This window comes from Callithrix jacchus, chromosome 10, assembly GCF_049354715.1.
Source record: "Callithrix jacchus isolate 240 chromosome 10, calJac240_pri, whole genome shotgun sequence".
NCBI classification, from domain to species: domain Eukaryota; kingdom Metazoa; phylum Chordata; class Mammalia; order Primates; family Cebidae; genus Callithrix; species Callithrix jacchus.
The window spans coordinates 110,465,546-110,477,514 of NC_133511.1; the positions used below are offsets into that span (position 1 = coordinate 110,465,546).

At 46.4% G+C, this 11,969-nt stretch overlaps 1 long non-coding RNA gene across 1 annotated transcript in view; it reads right to left on the reverse strand.

Moving 5' to 3' along the window:
- Positions 1 to 4,888: 4,888 nt before the first annotated feature.
- The window catches only part of LOC118145495 (uncharacterized), a 105,235-nt gene continuing 98,154 nt past the window's right edge, over positions 4,889 to 11,969 (reverse strand). Inside the window, exons 6-7 of the long non-coding RNA XR_013522934.1 lie at positions 11,787 to 11,940; positions 4,889 to 10,082 (exon numbers count right to left, since the gene is read on the reverse strand). This is a non-coding gene — a long non-coding RNA (uncharacterized LOC118145495). The remainder of the gene's footprint in view (positions 10,083 to 11,786; positions 11,941 to 11,969) is intronic.

Consider the following 11,969-nt stretch of genomic DNA (forward strand, 5'->3'; position numbering starts at 1 on the left):
AGGACCAGGTATACCGTACCCATTATGTGCCACCTACATGATTCATTTAATTCTCACAACAGTCTTTCCAGAGTTACCCTTTTTTTCCCCCCATTTTGCTGATGAAGAAATGAAGGTTCAAAGGCAAGGCTTTTAACTGAGGTTTGCAAAGCCAATGAACAACAGAGCTAGGATTTGAACTCAGGCTTGTTCTACGCCCTAAGCCCAGAAACCTCAGTTGCAACGACTGTTTCCTGCTGAGTCAGAAAGGTGCTGAGTTGAGCTTCCTGCTTGATGACTTAATTCTTCACTTTTAATGCATAATCACACCATTAGAAGAGAGTGCCTCCACTTTCTCTGAGACTGTGTAGCCTTCATAAGTGAGGAATGGCAGATGGGGCCACAGCAAATGCTCGGCATTTTACTCCAGAACAGCCAGTGTGGCACTGGCCACATCACAGGACAGAAGTCAGATCCCTATTTTTCTTCCAGCCCTCTCCTGGGCAATCAGGGGTGAGAAGGGAAGACCCTGAAATAATAAAAGATGTCCCTAAATTTCCTTCTGTGAGAAGGAAAGGTCTTAAAATAATAAAAGATGTACCTAAATTCTGGGAAGCCCAAGCATTTGCTCACTTATTCATTCACCAAGCACATACGGAGCCCCCACTGGGCACTGGAGAGAAAAGGATGGCTAACACTTGACTCCTTGATACCAGAACTCCCACTTCTGGAGACACACAAATACACGATAAGTATGTGACAGTGTGACCGGGTACATAATTGAGGTGTTGCAAAGGGCTATGGGAGCTAAATGGAGGGAGTGATTAGTTCTCTTGGGAATGAGGGTTGGGGGTATCCAGGGAAGACTTTATCAAAGGATGTGTCTTAAGAAAATAAGTAGGTGTTCACCAGAGAGGAGTGGGAGCCATTAAGGGTGGAGGGGGACCAGGATCAAGACTCAGCATCTACCTTCCAGTACCAGGCAGGTTCTATGCCAGGCACTTCACCTGTTGTATCTCATTTCATCTTCACAGCAGTCCTATTGGGCAGGCTTCAGTGTCTTCATTAACGGTGGAGGATATGAGATGCAGAGAGGCTAAGGGACTTGCCCCAAGGTCGCATAGCTGAGAGTGGTGGGGTCATATTGCCACCCAGGGCTGGTTGAGTACAGGGCTTGTGTTCCTGTTCACATTGAACCCTGCCAAAGGAGATGCACCAGAAAAGACTCAGAGGAGGGAAAGGGTCTGGGGTGTTTACAGAGGGAAGCTGGAGTAAAGAAGGGCCCCCTAAGGTGAAAAGCTATTGGGGCCAGAGGACAAAGGTTCTGAAGGTCACACCCCAGAGGATGTTCTGTGTTGCTGTGGTAGATTGCTATTACAGTGGCCCTCAGTGAATCACCAGTCCTTGTATCCACACCCTTTGCAGTTTGGATTGCCACTTCTCCCTATAAAAGGTGGAGTCTATTTCCCCACCCCTTCAGTCAAATTGATCTATGCCAGCTTTGTGATTGTAGCAGGAGGGACCTCGTGAGCATTCTAGAGCTCAGACCTTGAGAGATGTGCAGCTTTCAGTCTCAACCTCCTGCTGCCTTGAGACCTCATGTAAGTAAGGCTGAGCAAGCCTCTTTGACAATGACAGTCCACGTGGAAAGAGGGATGCTGCACCCCCACCCTAGCCACATAACCATCTCAGCTGAAGCACCATGAAGCACCAGGCAGGGACAGAAGCTGCCTTGGATCTTCCGGCCCCGATCCAACTACCAGCTGAATGCAGCCTCGCAAGAATGACTGCAGATGACCCTTTGTGGAGCAGAGACAAGCTACCCACTGCACCCAGCCCAGATGGCAAAATCGGAAGCAAATCGTTGTCACTGTTTTAAGTCACTAAGTTTTGGGATAGTTTCTCATGCAGCAATTGTTACTGAAATGATTGCCATTTGGAGGTAGTCTATAGACTGAATTTAGTTCAAATGACCTAAACTCCTCCCAGCTCAGTTATTCTGGAAACACCCTCCATGTTGAGGGCAGGCATGTGAAGGCTGGGCCAGAATCCGGGGACCCATTGCATAGCAATCACGGGGACAGCTGGGTTCTCTTTTGGAAGCTGGAACCAAACAGCCTCCCCTCCTTGGTTGATGCATTTGTTTTACTGCCATTTTTCTTTCCTTTATCCTTTCATCACTGATGGTGGAGGCAGCTGCCAAAATAAACTGGGGCAGCCCTCACAGCCAGAAAACACCAACTGCCTGAACGTCTTTGCTTCTATTTGCTTCTCTCTGTGCAATATACTTTTATTTTTATTCATGTAGATTCTTCCCATTAAGGACCCAGGATCAGACCTAGGAAGTAGAGTCTGTCTCAAAGACAACAGCTGAGTCCTTAATACATACCACGCACTGTATGTATATGTCTTAGTCCATTTTGTGCTGCTGCAACCAAATACTACTGACTGGGTGAATTATAACCATAGAAGTTTATTTGACTCATGGTTCTGGAGACTGGGAAGTCCCAGGCTGAGCCCACCTCTGGTAAGGCCTTCTTGCTACATCGTACCATGGCAGAAGGCACCACTGGTGAGAGAGAGCAAGAGATGGAACTTGCAGCTCAAGCCCTTTAATAATTGGCATTAATCCATTTATGAGAGTGGAGCCTTCTTGCCCTAAACATCTCCCATTAGGTGCCACCTCCCAACGCTTGCATTAGGGATTAAGTTTCTAACACATGAACTTTAGAGTACACTTTCAAACCATAGCAGTATTTTATCATGATTAGGCATTATTTATGCATTCCTCCTGCGTACCCGATGTGTTTACATACCTTACCTTTGACTCTCACAATACTATAGGATTGGTGCTATTATCCCATTTCAGACATGGGAATTCTGAGGCTCATAGGGCTTAAATGACATGTTAGTAGGTGGCAAAGCTGGACTTTGGACACAGGCCATCCAGCCCCAGAGCTGGAGCTGTTTCCGTGCTGCATAATTTGCCTTTCTAAGAAAAGAAAAATCTGGCAACCAGGAGGCCAGGTGATGAGAACATATTGCCTAGGATACATTGAGCGGGACTGAGCTCACAGGAGCAGAAGATGGGCATGCAAGAAGCTGTCTGTGTATTGCAAAGGATGACTCTCTTTTTACTGAATTGGCCGTCAAAGGGCCCTAAATTTTACACTATGAGGTCCTGCTGCAACCTCCATTAAGAGAACTTAATGGAGTCTGGGTCTCTCCACCCTTCTCACCAACAACCCCTACTCTCACATAAACTCTTTGCACGCTCTGCCCTTAGCAACTGCCTGCAGCAGAAAGGATCTGGAAGGCATGTGCCAGAGGGGCATTCCACACCTGGGCAGGCCTGAGCAGAAACCCCACTTCCCAGACCTGAGCATGCTTTAAACAGCTGTGGCTGTAGGGACACCCCTCCCTGCAAGGTTCTGGTGTCCAGGCTCTCCACCTGGGCATGTCACTACTTGGGGTTGACTTACCCAACAGAGAAACCAAGTCCAGGCTTTGCACACCGGTAAAGGAGGAACACACCCACAAGATGCTATTTATATTTCAAAAACAAAAATGATGAAAATAGACCTCAAGAGGGAAAATCAGAACTTTAACTTTCTTATACCTACTTTACAGACAATTTCATTCGTTGTTATTTTGGATTATTACAAGGAAGGAGGCATCTTAATCATCTCAGTGTAGGGCCTTTAAAGGTACCAATTTGTCCCCTCAAAATGGCCCTCTCTGGACAACAGTATCTCCACCAACAAAAACAAAATAATGGTGCTCGTTTGTGTTCCCAAACCAGGCTGGGAACTGGGGTCCCAATTTGGGGGCTGCTATCTACCTTCTGAGTGGGAAGGTGGAGCCTCAGGAACGTGTATCCTAACACATATCTCCTAGTGATTCTTCTCCCAAGGGCAGGCCTAGAAAACCTAAGTTTGAGGACTGCAGTAGGCTGTAGTGCCAACTGTCCTGGTTTGCTCAGGCCTGAGTGGTTTCCCAGGACTTGGGACTTTCAGTGCTAAAACCAGGAAAGTTCTAAGCAAACTGGGAAGAGGTAGTAATTTTAACTGTACCGGATGCTCATTCAGGCCCCGCTGGCACGAACTTGCTATGACTTTGAAACAACAAGCATAAAAGAGAAACTTTTCCTCCTTAAAGCAGCTGAAAATGCAGTGTCTTGTTCCTAAGGATGCTAAAATGAGATTAAAAGCTATCCTAATTCAAGGTGGTATGAGGTCTCTTGGCTCATGCCCTGGCTAAAGTCTGCAGAATGAAATCTTCAGAGTCTGGAAGCTTTTTTTTTTTCTTGAGACAGAGTCTTGCTCTGTCATCCAGGCTGGAGTGCAGTGGCATGATATTGGCTTACTGCAGCCTTCACCTCCTGGATTCCAGCAATTCTCCGGCTTCAGCCTCCCGAGTAGCTGGGATTACAGGCATGCATCACCACGCCCAGTTGATTTTTGTATTTTTAGTAGAGACAGGGTTTCACCATGTTGACCAGGATGGTCTCAAACTCCTGACCTGAGGCGAGCTGCCCATCTCAGCCTCCCAAAGTGCTGGGATTACAAGCGTGAGCCACCACACCCGGCTGAGTCTGGAATCATTAATTCTACATGCTGCTTCCTTCCAGACTCCCATAGATCCTCCAGCACTCTCTCCTGAGAAGCTCTGGTTTTGGGCTTTCACTGTCTTCATGTGCAAAGGCATAGGGACAGAAAACAAAATTTGGAGACCCCTTTATCTTTCTTTGGTTTTTTATTTTTGTTTTTTCAGAAAATGTGAGAGTATATTATCTCATTTAGTCATCACAACAAACCTGCTGGTAGGATTTATTGTCATTTTATGAATAACAAATCTAAAACCCAAACCTTTCCAGCAGGTAGTCACAAAATAAGTTGGGATCCACAGCTTCTCTTTGTAACACACCAGACTTCCCACTTGCCAAGCCCCAGGAAGGGGCAATGGTTATAAGGATGCATGTGGAATAAGGGGGAGGTTTTATAATCCAAGAACAGGAATGAGAAACCTCAAAGCATGGCTTGCTACTGCTGCTGTTATTAGATTTCTCTAAGTCAGCAATGGCCAAGAGAAATGTAATGAACACTATAAGGTATAATTTGACATTTTCTAGCCACATTTACAAAGTAAAAACAAACATGTAAAACTAATTTGACAACATTTTATTTACCTCAGTATATCCAAAAGATTATTATTTCAGCATATAATCCATATAAAATGTATTAATGAGATATTTTATGTTCTTTTGGTACAGAGTCATTGAAATCCGGCATTTATATCTCACTCTTACAGCATAGCATTTCAAGTGCTCAATAGCCACATGTGGCCAGTAATTACTGTAATAGATGGCATACCTCTAAGTCTTTGGTTCTTTCTGCTAGATATATTAAATTCTGAAAAGGTGTATTGAAATCTTCAACTTAAAATTGTATTTTGTGGCAATTTTCCTTCTACTTCTAACTCTGCCCTTCGTATTTAGTTGCTATGTTGTTTGGTACATACATGTTTATGACTATATCCTCTATGTAAAATATGTCCTATATCATTATATGATGCACCTTTTTCTTGTAGAGTCCTTAATTCTGCTTTGTATACTATTCACATCAATCTACCCTCCTGCTTATTTGCTTAAATTTTTGTTTCTGTTTTTGCAGTTGCCTGGTATCAGGTACTTTTCTTCTGAGGCCCCTCCATTTACAGGACCCAGCTATTCTAACTCCCTGCTTCTTTTTATGGGTTGATTTGTGCCTCCTTTCATCTCCCACTCTATTTTTTTTCTATCTGAAAGTGTTTGCTTATTTATGGGTTCTGCTGTCTTATACTTTTGGCTCTCCCTGAACTTTTAAAACCCAAGTCAACCTCCTGCTCCTCCTATGCATCATTTACATTAGACATTAAGCTATCCACATTTGGCTGGGGTAAACATTAAAGATGCCAAGTCCCTGGCCCCTTTCCTTGGAGATCCTTTCCCCCATGGGACAGGGCTTAGCAATCCATATCTTAGGGACCTCTCCAAGTGATTCTTATGACCCAGCAAATGGGGGCTATGTACATTCCCAAATCACTTTCCTTCCGCAATGTGGAAGAGTCTGCCTGGTATCCAGTTAGGCTGGCAGAGGATCTGAGTAACACCAAGGAACAAAGAAGGGTGTTCCTGCTGTGTTAGATTGTTTCAATTAGTTCCACTGCTCAGTGACTTACAGCAGAAAGTGACAGATGTGTTTTTCCTAAATGAAACCCCTATATGTACAAATGTCCTTTCACCCAGAACCCACCTATCCCTGCTTAAGAATTGTTTTGTTTTTAAAATTGTAACATGAGTGGTTTTTTCCCCTCCTTGTTTCTTTTTTGGGTGGGAAGCAATAAGGCTCTGTTTGCTAAAGAAATGGAGGGGAATGTTTCCAGTTCTCTTTAATTGAAATGATCTCATATGCAAACAACAAAAAATTAAGCCTCAAATGCGCCTTTGCAGAATTGAGGGGTAATGACCCCAGCTTAAGCAAGAAGGCGATGATCCGTTTCATTGTCTAAAACCATAAGCATCTGTCATGTGCAGAAGGTTTACTGAGGGAGCTGCCAGAGTGGGAGAGGGGCTCTCTTCCCTTTCTCCTTTCTTCCTTCTGGTCTTCCTTCTTCTCTTCTGTCTGCACTGATTTCCTCTCACTTATCAGAGGGGAGAGGCCAAAGGCAGATAAAATGGAGGAAGTCAGGCACGTCCCTGAGAATGAGCTTAGTGCACAAGCCTTTGGATATTGAGGAATCTATAGGTTCTGGGCCCCAGCTCAGCCCCTGCCCCCACCCCTGTGGGCACAGCCTATTTAGTAGCTATTATTTCAGGAGGGCTGAGTGTGTGTGGCTTGCAGTCACTTCTATCATTCCTGATGAGGAGGGCATTGTCACCCCTATATTTGGCGAGGATGCTTGGGGAGCTGGAGCTTGACACCATGATAGCAGAGAGAGACAGTCTGGGTGAGGGGATAGATGGGTGCCTTCGCGAAGACTTGCACCCACCGTCCCATCAGTATCATCCACCCTGCCTTCTCCTCTAGATCAGGGGTCAGCAAACTTGTGCAAATGAAGTCTTATCGAGACACAGCCACGCCCATTTTTTTAATGCATCATCCATGGCTGCTGTCAGGCTAGCCAGGGGCATTGGCACGTCAGGCATTTGGGTGCTGACATTTTAAGTTCACCTATTTTTGTGTGCATTGGAAAGCAAAGAGCACTATAGTGGAATGCTTTTCTTTAGGCAGGATTTCTACCTCCAGAGTGTGGACATGAGCTTAGTTTAGTTGTTACGCCAGAGACCATATGGCTTGCAAAGTCTAAAATATCTACTGTCTGGTCTTTTATAGAAAAAGTTTGCTGACCCCTGGCTTAGCCTAAAGAGATTTCACCCCTGAGTTTTGAGAAAAGAGAAAGGGGCACCTGAACAAAAACAGGCTTCTGCCAGCCACAAAGAGGAAAGAAATGGCTGTCGATACCTAAGAATGCCAGAGGCAAAGACCCCGCGTGACCAGGTGTCTGTCACATCCTAGGACAATGGTTAACCTCTCTACACCTCAGCCCCTGCCCTGAGAGGTGAAACTGACTCCCCTCTATTACATGGCTGCTGTGAAAACCCCATGAGGTGATGTGAGTGAACATTCTCTGGAAGCCTCAGCTCAACTCCCTTGCTCTTGGTCAGTACCTGCTGAGGAGGAACGTAGGCCTACCTCAAGGAAGCAGACCCTGGAACCCACATACAGGAGTTCACGCCTGGCTCCCTTACCTGTTAGCGGTGAGGCCTTAGCCAGCAGCTTCCTCGGTGCCCAGAGCCTTAGTCACCTCATCAATATAATGAGGACAACGATAGCCATTGGGTGTTACTGCAATGATAGATGTCACAAGGAAGGTTTCCAGTACAAAACGACACTCCCCGTTCATGGTGGCAGTGTTTTTCCTGCCTTATGGACCTTACATAAGCAACAAACACCACATGAATGCAAATGTCAATTGGTTATTTTTATCCTGATCCAGTGCATCTATGTAGGAGGACCAGGCTCAAGACTCTGGTTCAGAAGGGATATGAATTGAATCCAAGCTTTCCTCATTGTTAGCCCAGTCTCTTTTACAACTCCTCTCTGCAGCTAATTTGCTTTGTGACCTTTGGAAAATCAGTCAAGCTCTCTGGGGCCTAGTTTTCCACTCTCTGGAATGGAAATCATACCCACTGCATGTGTCAACTTGACTGGGCCACGTGCCCAGATGTGTCAAACATCAGCCTGGATCTTTCCTCCTTCCTTCCTTCTTTCCTTCCTTCTTTTCTTTCTTTCTTTCTTCTTTCTTTCCTTCCCTCCTTCTTCTTTCTTTCCTTCCTTCTTTCTTTCTCTCTTTCTTTCTTTCCAGAATCTCTGTCATCCAGGCTGAGTACAGTGGTACAGTCTTGGCTCACTACAACCTCTGCCTCTCAGCTTCCTCCTTCCTTCCTTCTTTCCTTCCTTCTTTTCTTTCTTTCTTCTTTCTTTCCTTCCCTCCTTCTTCTTTCTTTCCTTCCTTCTTTCTTTCTCTCTTTCTTTCTTTCCAAAATCTCTGTCATCCAGGCTGAGTACAGTGGTACAGTCTTGGCTCACTACAACCTCTGCCTCTCAGCTTCAGGAAATCTTCCCACCTCAGTCTCTTGAGTAGCTGAGGCTATAGTGCATACAGCACTATGCCCAGCTAATTTTTTTTTTTTTTTGAGAGATGAATTTTTGTCATGTTGCTCAGGCTGGTTTCGAAATCTTGGACTCAAATGATCTGCCTGCCTTGGCCTCCCATGGTGCTGGGATTGCTGGTGTGAGCCACTATGCCCAGATGATGTTTTTATAAGAGTGTTTTTGAATGAGATGCACATTTAGATAGGTTAACTATGAATAAAGCAGATTGCCTTCCATAATGTGAATGGCCTTATCCAATCAGTTGAAGGCCCCGATACAAGCAAAGGCTGGACTCACCTTAGCAAGAAGGAATTCTGCCAGTACACAACCTCCAGACTTGAACTACAACCTGGCTCTTTCCTGGGTCTGCACTCTGCGGTCTTTGAATGTGCCAGCCTCCGTAATCTCATGAGCCAATTCTTTAAGTAAGTCTGTCTTTCTATATACGTATATGCTATTGTTACTATTTCTTTGACGAACCCTGACTAATGCACCCAACCCTACCCACAAAGCCCCAGAGAATCCAGAAAGATACTTAGTATCTCCATGCACCTATGGCTACAGATGTCCCAGCAGAGCCATTACACTGGCCCTTGTGTCTCAGGGTCCGAGGGATGCAGAGGATGTAAAGTCCTCTCCAGCTTCAGGCAAAGGGGTACTAGTAGTTGGGCAGGACTCAGGTCTCAGGGGCATGGAGGAGCTGTCCATGTTGCCAGCAGGAGGAAGGAGTGAGGGTCTACCATGAAGCTCTGGGCTGACCTCTGTCCCAACTCCTGATGTGTTCATCGGCTAGGGCTGCTTGACAAATTACCACAATCTGCAGGGCTTAAAACAACAGAGATATATTCTCTTATAGTTCTGTAGGCTGGAAGTCCAAAATCCAGCTGTTGAGAGAGTCGGGTTCTTCCAGAGGCTCTGTGGGAGAATCTTCCATGCCGCTCTCCCGGCCTCTAGTGTTGGCCCCCAAACCTTGGCTTGCAGGTGCATCACGCCAATCTCTGCCTCCCCCATCACGATCATGTGGCTTCTCCGTTGTGGGTGTCTCTTTGCCTCTTCTTATAAGGACACCACTCCTGTTGAGTTTAGGGTCCACCTTAAGCTGATATGACCTTGTCTTAACTCATTCCATCCGCAAAGACTTTGTTTCTAAATAAGATCACATTCTGAGGTTCTGGGTTGACATGAATTTGGGGGTACACTGTTCAATCCAATACACTTCTGTTGGGAGGTGGGGACAATTTAGCCCCTGGCCAAATGTGGAGCGATCCTTCACCTTCTGTGGCTCTGTGTATCTTGCTCCTTCCCAGGCTGGCCTGGAGACTGGCAGGTGTTTGAAAATGCAGCCCAAGATGCAGCAGGGTTGGAGGAGGCTGATAACTGGTTGGAGCTCATATATGTGCAACACTCCTGTTTTGTGAGATTTTTTGAAATTTTTAAAAAATCATATTAGTAATCCAGCTCTAATCAATAAAATTTGCAAAAACGGCCATTTAAAAAAAAAGAAGAAGATGGCCAGGCACAGCAGCACAAACCTATAATCCCAGTGCTTTGGGAGGCCAAGGTGGTAGGATCTCTTGAGGCCTGGAGCTCAAGACCAGTCTGGGCAACAAAGCAAGACCCTGCCTCTACAAAATTTTTCTTTAAATTAGCCAGGCATGGCAGTGCACCGACACCCCTGTAGTCCTAACTACTTGGGAGGCTGAGACAGGATTATCACTCAAACCCAGGAGTTCAAGGCTGTGGTGAGCTATGATCATGGGCACTGCACTCCAGCCTGGACAACAGAGTGAGATCCTGTCTCTTTAAAAAGAAAAAAAAAGGCAATGGGGAAGCTGCGGCAGCCCTACTATCCAGCCCACATGTTGACAGCAGAAACGCCCAAGTTGGAGTGGGTGTGAGTATGGAGGCCTTGGGGCAAGCCCACCCATCCATCTGCCCATGATCATGGGCTTTGAACCGGGGGTGACTAGGATAAATTGATGTTTCCATGGGAACCTGGAGAGTGGCCAGGTGGTAGAATATGAGAAATCTTTTCACTCCACAAGATAAAACACTGCCGCGGTGGTGAGGGGCCCTTAACGGCCCACCTCCCCCATCCTACTGGGCCAGATCCTCAGGAGTCTTTTTACCCTGTTCATGTGGAGGGAGGGGGTGTTGGCCTGCAGCGCACTTTACCTTCTGATAACCAGTGCCCCTGACACTTTTTCAAAGAACTGCCTTTGGGCTTCTGGAGCTACTTTGCTGCCAGGGCAGAAAGCAGGAAGGGCCTGGGAATTTCTATCCTCTGTCCCCGCCCTGGGCTGCACTTGCCAGTGACTAATGGGTGATTAAATTAGCCAGGTATGGCAGTGCACCCACACCCCCATAGTGTTAACTACTTGAGTGGCTGAGGCAAGAGTATTGCTTGAGCCCACAAGTTCAAGGCTGCAGTGAGCTACGATCACAGCACTGTACTCCAGCCTGGACAACAGAGTGAGACCCTGTCTCTTTAAAAAGAAAAAAAAAAAAGGCAATGGGGAAGCTGTGGCAGCCCTACTATCCAGCCCACATGTTGAGAGCAGAAACACCCAAGTTGGAGTAGGTGTGAGCATCAAGACCTTGGGGCAAGCCCAAACACTGCTGTGGTTGTGAGGGGCCCTTAAGAGCTCACCTCCCCATCCCACCGAGCCAGATCCTCAGGAGTCACGGCTATGAAAGCCCGGCCTCCCCACCTCAGGTAGGGATACACTCTGAAGCGTAAGTTAACACTTCAGAGCTCTCTTGGCTAAAACGGTCCTCCAAGGGACATGGCCTGAGGTCACACCCTTGCTTGGCTTTTTCAACTTCCCTTCCTGTCTCACCAACTCCCTCCCCAGGTTCTCCCAGACCTCCACTTGTGCAGAAATGCTCATGTCTGTCTGCTTCTAGGGGACCTGACCTGAGACACCCCCTTTCCACAGCAATGTCATTTGTATCCACCTAATGCCAGGCAGCCTTTTATGTCAGTGACACTGGAAGCCACCTCTGGCATGTGATTTGAAAGACCCAGGACCCCATAAGCTCTTTCTGGTTGTTGCTGCTGTGCCTGAAATCCCGTCTCTGAAATTCGTTCCCTTGGAATGTGTCTCTCACCTCCCTTAAAATGCAGGTGCTCCTGGGGGACCAGGTTTATCGCTGGCATTAATATGGCTCCTTGGAGTGCAGTTTCCCAGTAAATCAGAAGCATTTTGCAGCAGCTGCTGCTATTGCTGCACCAGTCGACTGGGTCCATTCCACTGGAGTGACCCTGAGCAAAATCACAAAGGCAGAAAACTG